The 8586-nt window shown below is 36.7% G+C and overlaps 1 long non-coding RNA gene across 1 annotated transcript; it reads right to left on the minus strand.

The window, feature by feature from the left end:
* Positions 1-763: 763 nt before the first annotated feature.
* Positions 764-6270, minus strand: LOC117215396. The gene is made up of 8 exons (XR_004489090.1): positions 6057-6270; positions 5708-5842; positions 5311-5464; positions 4270-4441; positions 3918-4143; positions 3622-3846; positions 3434-3541; positions 764-1332 (listed from the first exon to the last, which is right to left on the minus strand). It is a non-coding gene; the product is annotated as an uncharacterized LOC117215396 (long non-coding RNA).
* Positions 6271-8586: the final 2316 nt, after the last annotated feature.

The raw sequence follows: 8586 nt of genomic DNA on the forward strand, positions 1-8586 counted from the left end.
CGCTGTATAAAGCAGCCAATGTGGAGTACAACGCGCATCGAGCTGCCTATGTATCCTGAGTAGCAGCGGAGATTCGTAGAATTCAATATTTAGCCTTGAGCATTAAAAATTCTAACTGCATCGGATTTGACAGGCAAAAGAGATGACATAGTGCAAACCGACTGATGTGCGCTGTGTAAAGCAGCAAATGTGGAGTACAACGCGTATCGAATTGTCGAAATTTGTCCAATAGCAGCGGAGATTCGTAGAATTGAATATTTAGCCTTGAGCATTAAAAATTATAATTGCATCGGATTTGACAGGAAAAGAGTGAACATAGCGCAAACCAGATGATGTGCGTTGTATTTGGCATCAAACGTGGAGTATAACGCGCATCGAATTGTCTACATATCCTCAATAGAAGCGGAGATTCGTTCAATTACATATTTAATCTTCAATATTGATAGCTGTGGTTGCATTGGATTTTACTTATACTATATAACGTAATGCGTTATAGCGTTATACTGTATAACGTAATACTATATTACTGAATGTACTCTATTACGTGAAGGCTGCCAACTTAATACGCGGCGCTTCGTTCCGCAGTTCGTTTACTTTCTTGACCAGCGACTTCTTCAGAACTCTCTGGTTGCGATTCCTACTGACGACTGGTTACGGGCAACTGCTGTGTTGACCCACTTGCCTCCCTTTCTATTCTTACCATATCCCCACTCTACCTGTCTTAATATCCGTCCGCGATCATGGTAACGTTCGCCTTCTGCTCAGCATGTGAAGGAACGGCAAAACGTAATATGATATAACGTAATTCAATTTAACGGAATACGTTATAATGTAATGTATTATAACGTAATACTATATCTCGTAATCGTAATGGCAGTCGCCTACCCCGTCCAAGAACTCCTCGAACGCTGTCCATTCGCTGTTGGGCGACACATATACGGCCACTACCACCATTCCTGACCATTCGACCGCTGCGTATCCTTTGCCGCGCTCCAGCGGATCCCTGTGGGCGGACGATGCCGGCGCTGATGTCCAGGTGACAGCCGTCTGTATCTCCGGCGCAGTCCGGAGCGTCCAGGACTCTGTATGGCTCGGCCACCACCGCTAGGGCAACCGTGCTCTCCAGAATGGTTTGGAAAAGCAGGTCTTGACTGTCCCAGATTGTTCTGGAGGGTGCGCACCCTTAATCTTAATCACCTAAGTTCATGGCTTCAATCGCCGCTTCCTCCGCTCCAACCTCCTTGCTCGCGGCTTTAGGAGTCAGCGATTTCCTGCCGCCATCCTTCCTTGTTACCGTTTTCTACCGCGGACCCATCGGTCGACGGTATGGTTCTGTACAAAGAGAAACTTAGAAACGAATTAATCGTCCTGCGTAATGTCTATCGTGATCGTGATGTATGTGAAACTTTCCAAAGTGTCTAATTAGTCGTCATTTGAAGTTGATTTTGAGTTGATAGGGCGAGCCTGTAATTCAATGTTTCCCCTTGACAAAAGAAATTGTATTTTGATGTTACTAGCGGGTCCAGCCGTTGATACATGTTAATCGACGTTACGATCGAACCGGCCGCGGGCCATCGTTCGATAGATCTGTCGCGGCACTCGACAACAAATACCGCCACTAACTAATACCGGACAACGGTAGCGCAGTGGTTAGCGCCTTAGGTTACGAACGTTCGGGACTCGGATTCGGATCCCGGCGCCCGTAGTCCGATTTTTCTTCCACGCATCTAAATTAGAAAAATATAGCAGTACCCCAGCAGCGACATCTACAGCCAGCAGCTACAATTATTACAGACAACATAGACGCCTCAGATCGAATTAAGATCTATTTGCAGATGCTTCGATGAGAAATTATCCAAATGTTTTTCAATAGCTTTTCTACCCCTCCAACATCATTTTTGCCGATTGAAAGTATAAAATCGTACACGAACGTACCATTTCTCCCTTCTTATTAAAATATTATACTATTGTATCATTAAAATGTTGAAACGTTAAAATATAAAATTTCTTTCATCGAGGCATTAAGGTACAACCTGTTATCGTTCTTTTGTTAAGATCTCTTCGATAGAAAAAATGAAGCTTCTACATCTTTTATTTCATCGACAAAACGTTGTTTTAATTGAATTGTTGAGGTTCTTTTGATCAAAATGATACCGAACTTGAAAGTAACCCCGAAAAGTTCGATTAGACGCATAGTTCGATTAGCTACGTTGGAGATGGACTTTCTTCGGACATGACATTCTGAGATTGAATACGCGAGGCTTCTTTTCGCTCTAACATATACAACTTCCATCGTTTGCGAATTAGTCCAAGTTGATGCAGGCACCGCTACGAGGGTGTAATTAATTTCTAATTTCAATATCGTGTTATATCTCAGTTGCTTTCTGTGTTCCTTATTGTTACGTTCGATGTATATAGAACGTATAACCCCAAATCAGGTACTTGCCGTCAATTTGTAAACAGTGATTGTTAACAAATTTTAAAATATGATGTAGAAGAAAATGTTCATCACGTTAAAAATGAAAATTGCCGGACAAAATAGAAGAAAGGCCTCGATGTAACAATATAGATAATTGCATTGTAATGACAATTCTGCCCGAGCAGTCGAGATAAACAGGTGCGAGTAAATGTGCTCCAGTGTTAGTGCGATAAATAGTGAATTTAGGAGGTTAAAACGTTAACGAACACTGTCACATGGTAAAAGTTTCAAAATGCAACAACCAATACCGCCGCCAAACAAAAAAGGGTGACATGTTTCATAAATGAAGCTACAAATACGTTAAGCAGAAAACAACCAATTAACAAAGAACAGGAAAGCCTATAAAAGGAATGGAAACGTTGCAAAAGCAGGAAGAAAACAGCTACAATAACGAACTATCCTATCAAGATGAAAACTGGAAGGTAGCAACAGCTCACAAAAGGCGTAAAATAATCCTAAATACAAGCGCTATAAAAGTTCCCGATACAGAAATGCACCAGTGGCTACAGGACATCCCACTCCGAAATTCTTTCAGCTCACTGATAAAAGACGGAGATACGAGTTCAGAGGAAGAAATGACAACACATATCGTTAAACCACCACCGATCTACATTCATGCTCAAATAACAGATACCCTTATTGAACTATTAAACAACACTGTCGGAAGAGAAAACTACAGTATAAAGGAATTAAAACTGGAACAAGTCAAAGTGCAAACAAATACTCCAAAAATCTTTCGAAAAGTGGCGCAAGTATTAAACATACTATACATCATACATACCAGCTCAAAACAGAAAAGAACCACAAAGTAGTAATTAGAGACCTATACCCAAGAACAAACACCAAAAATATATGCAAGGAACTAACAAAAATCGGGCACCAAGTAAGAACAATAAATAATATAACCAGATACGATACAAAACAGTCATTGTCACTGTTTCTAATAGAACTCACGTGGCGTGGAGTCTGCTTTGTGTAGAGAGTCGCCTGACGTAACAAGTAGATATATTTACGAAGGCGTTACCGAAACCAAGATTTCAATATTTACGACAAAAATTAGGTCTGAAAAATAACAATGATGTTAAAAAGTAATCGTTTGTAAAGATTTCGAGTGTTAGGGAGGGTGTTGAAGTAATACTCACTTCTAGGAAAACTACATCTTCTCTAGCATTTAGTTCTCTTAGTCCCTGATGTTATTGAGTATTGTTTAGCTCTAAATCAATTTGAAGGGCCTCTCAGTCTCATAGCCTTTTTTAGGAATATGCCATGCACAGATGGTGCAGCAGGGTATATATAGACGGGCCAGTTTTCGTAATTATATAAATACCCATAGACTCATGGCTTCGAAGCTCTGTTGTAATGTAACGCTGCCACAGTGTGGTTCTGGATTAGTATACACTGTACTTATACTTATGCTTATATTTATACTTATACTTACAGTTACACTTATACTTAAATATATTTCTGTTACACATTCATCACGCGTTGCTCGAAGAGATAACTTCAACAAAGGTGGTTGGAAAATTCTTCAGCTTGCTCTTCGGTGCTTCTGGCTCATGTGTTGTCCGTTAATCTGATTGCTGGGATTAGTTTAATTGGCTCCTTTATTTTGTTCGTGGCTTTCCATAGGAAATAGTTGGAATTCTCGTACGCAGAAAGTGAATCTATGAATTTTGAGAATTCGTTATTATTATGATCTTTTATTTTACTTTCTATTTCCTTTGCAAGTTTGTTTAGATGTTTTTTTGCTTTCACGTGCTCTATGTTTTTGTCATTTTGCTTTCGCTTACCTTTTTCCCTCTGATTTTGTCAAGAATTGTTTTCAATTGTTTTCATTGTTTGTCAATTGCGGAATTATTTTTGTTTGCCTGTTATTTGGTTCATAAGTAGTAGTTGCCAATGCTACTTCTATAATCTCTGTCAATGTACTGCCTGTTCGCAGTGGTGCATATACTGCTACATCTGGAAGTAATTGCCGTTAGTTAGTATTGTAACGGTGGTTGCTTGAGCGTATTACTGATGGATTTGGCTATGTTGGTGTTAAGGGTGGCGATTGGTTAGTTACTTGTGCATAACTTCGGCTACCAAAGGTGTTGGTGTTTCCATGATTAGAGTTCTATACATATTGTATTGTTTGCTGTTGGATCTGATTCCGTAATATCTACTCGCTGTATGTTCTGCTTCGAAGCGTGTAGCAGGAGGGTGTGAGGAAAAAGCAACACCATGTTAATGATCATAGAGATCAACTTTTATCTTAGATATATGATTATTATGATTATATTATTCTTATTTTATATCTAACTAATGTCTAATAAATGTTATATAAAATAAATATTTTTTCATTATTAAAATCCTTTGTAAACTCTATAATTATATTATAATTTAGCTTCCTCAATAAAGAATTTAATAACATTGAAAATTTTTAATCATGGGTAATATTTTAAGTATGACACTATTTACGTATGTTATAGGTAATGTTAATAGTTACACAATTTTTTAATAAATTAAGAAAAAACTAAAAACAAACTTACTTTCCAATATATGCGTCAAATATAAAAGCATTAAAGATATGTGTACATATTTAATTTGAAAATTGTGGTCTTGTTAAACTTGTTTGTTAGTAATAATAATGCATGTTTAATAATGGTTCATAATTAATATTCATTTAAACAATGCTTTCTGTAATAAATGGAGTATTGTATCTACAATACTCCATTTATCTGTATCTGTACATCTGTATCTGCTTGAAATAAATGGTGAGAAATTATAATAAATACATAATATAGTATTAGTTATTGAATAAGTTTACTGCTTTAGTTTATATTCTTTACTTTTAGTGCTTTCACCGAAGAATGGCGCCAAACACAAAATCCTAGCTACTCGATCGCAGTGTTCAATGGTGACCGATTGGTAAAGTACATCTTGCGACATTAAGAACCTTATCTCCTTTACAGCAGTTAACAGACCTGTGTGTACAACTATGGCCTAGGGAAATTAACAGCGTAAAGTCATTAGTGTCTAATTTTATTAATGAAAACTTAAATACATTTTTTATGCTTATTATATATTTTTTTTAAATACTGTATGACTGGAATACTTTGTTAAACATAATATATTAAAAATTGGATTTATATTCAATTACATTCTATTTTCCACCAAGAGTTACGCAATTAATTCGCAATTACTCTCTTCGTTTGGGATCGTTTGGAAGATAATACATTTTCTTACCACTCTTTGACTTGTTTCTGCATCCCTTGGCTGAGTAATCAGGCATTTGAACTAACGTTCCAAACTTAAATGTTAATTCTGTATGTTCTCTATGATGACTGCAAAAATTTGTAATAAACACGAAGTATAAATCACCTTAAAGTAAAAACGGATAACACCATACAGATTTAATTACTAAGATGTGTGTAGCTCAAAATTTGATGTTAATTTAAAATTGTAATATAATTTATTGTTAAACTTTGCAAAAAAGTTGTATTTTCTTTTGAGGTTATCTTTAGCAATCTTATGAAAAGGTTATTCAACTATTATTTATATCTATTAATAAGAGCGACTTTTAATAATATCTTACTTTTTCTTATTATTCTTTATTTCCGTCGTTATATACACTCCAATACACGGTAAATATTATTACACTTTGTTTACAGACAACTTTGTAAACGTATACTTTATACATTTATATTTATACCAATCTATACATAACTGCTGCAGGAAGCGCTTTTATAAATGGCGGAACCAATCAGCGTTGAACGAATAGATTTGCCACACTGTCCCTGTCAGGGACAGTAACTGATTCCGTCAGGTCTGTAACTGATTCCGAATTTGAAAAATCACCGTACGTGTAATCGATCCAATGATCGAATTAAACTGTCAAAATTTCCAATTAGTTGTGGAATAACAATAATTTTTTGGCCGTTATCTTTTCTGATTGAAGAAAACAGTTACAAAACGAAGTGTATTCATTGAAACTTTTATTGCATGCAATTTTGCATAAATAGAAAAGTTTTATTTTTTTAGGAGTAGAGTTTTAATTAAACAAAAATATTTATTTTGCTTTGATAAAATTAAAATTGAGTGTTATTAATGTCTTAAGACGAATATTAATGAAAGTAATCTGGGAAATACAATATATTACTGTAATATCGTGGAAATAAGGATAGCATTTTTTTTCCGATTACTTACAATTTATTAATATTAAACTGAATATAAGGATATAAATTGGACAGAGAACGATATTTATTTAACGGAAACTAAATGCAATACTCGTATCTATATCAAATAACTTTACAGTTATTTGACCACCCTCGTCACAACGAATCTAACACACACTCTCTCTCTCTCTAACAACTCTATCAATTCTCACGACTCTACTCTTCGACGACTCAATTAGCTCTGATTCTCGCAACACGCACACTTTTCGACTCGCACATTCTGATCTTTCGGTCGTCCCGCCTTGGATAGCGAAACCGTCCTTCTTCTAACGTTGTCTATTGTTTCCCTCATACCTATGTAAGAACTACCAACTACGTGCCTTTAGTCACGCAGGCTCTCTTAAATGTAAACGAACCACAGAAAGACGACGTACTCGGTTTTATCTATTTTCAACTGATTTCTAATTCGAACTACCTTACGATATTACATTACTCCTAAAACTAAGCTCTGAAATCTGAGCATATATATATATATATCAGAGATGAAAGGACACCGGAGCCTCTCCTTTGGAATTTTGGGAAAGTCCCTTAACACTTTAATCTAGATTCTACCATAGCCGTAATTAAGCGATTGCCGCCATTCAATCCGATTGTATTTGTTCCAGATTTATGATAGTGAGCTTGGGCTCGAGGCGACAACCAGTCGCCGAACGTAGCCGCGGTCAAGGGATGAACGTTTTTACCTAACAGAGGTATGGAGTGATTCTATAGCTCTCCTTAAAAGAAATAGTTGTAGCGGCACGCGACAGTAAACATTCCAACGATTTCTGTGCCGTGGCTCGCCACACACAAGTCCTATTCTTCGGGTAAGATGATTAACAGACGTCGACGCATCTCCACAGTACATGTTCAGCTAGCCTGAGGACCCGTTATAAATCTTAAGATTTAATTAACTAAAGTCCTTCAAACCGACAAACAGTCATTGTACCAACTACAAGAAGATAGGGGAAATCTATTTTTCTCACGAACGACGCTTCCCGCTAGCAATTTTCCCTCAAGGGCGGCTAGCATCCTCCTCTAACCACCAACATGGAAATTGACCAATTAACAGCAACGTCAGTTTCCCTCACTTTCCGAACGAAGGCATCTCTCCACGAATCCGATGATCTCGTGTCCTTAGACACACCCCAACGCGACGGAGACTTATTCCCTCGTGAGGTCACATTAGCTAGTTACATAGCGTCCTTACGCTCGGTGGATATTCTATGTTTTAACAAAGAGTTAGTTCAGTAATACTTGAACCGTAAACAAGGAAGTTGGGTACAACGTGGACCTTGGAAGAAGGCGCATTCTGTTATCCCGTTAATCGCGGATTCGTTATTGAACCTAGGATCATTGTCATTAGCTTCTCGAGTATCTGATTACCACAGTTACTTGCCATATTCTGTAATAATCATATTTACACTAGTACATATCTCCTCTATTGCATAACAATAATGTCTAATCCAAATAAAGATTTGTTTCACGCCCCTAACCCTAATCATAATGTGAACCCGACATATATATGTAATTAATTAGCTTTTGTTTTGTTCAATTTTCCTCTTATTGCTAGTATAGTAAAACAGTTATATCAATAAAAGTCACAACCTGCTTTCTCTCTCATACTTATCCTTCTTTCAATTCTTTAAATAATGCTCTCTTGCATATTTTATCTTAAAGTTCTTGTTAAAAAATATATGATCCGTCAGAGTTTTTGCTAATGATGTTCGCTTCGATATATGTTGTCAAGGACATTTTCCTGAGCAATTTCTAGAAGATTTTAGCGATCGCCTGTTATTCCCTAAGAAATTATCAATAAAAAATATTTATAAAAAACAATGTATAGTATTCATTTACATATAGTAGAGAAACACTGTTCTCGTTGCTCGCTCTACTCGCTCGTAAAAAGAG

This window comes from Bombus bifarius, unplaced genomic scaffold, assembly GCF_011952205.1.
Source record: "Bombus bifarius isolate JDL3187 unplaced genomic scaffold, Bbif_JDL3187 scf7180000009567_frag, whole genome shotgun sequence".
Lineage (NCBI taxonomy): Eukaryota > Metazoa > Arthropoda > Insecta > Hymenoptera > Apidae > Bombus > Bombus bifarius.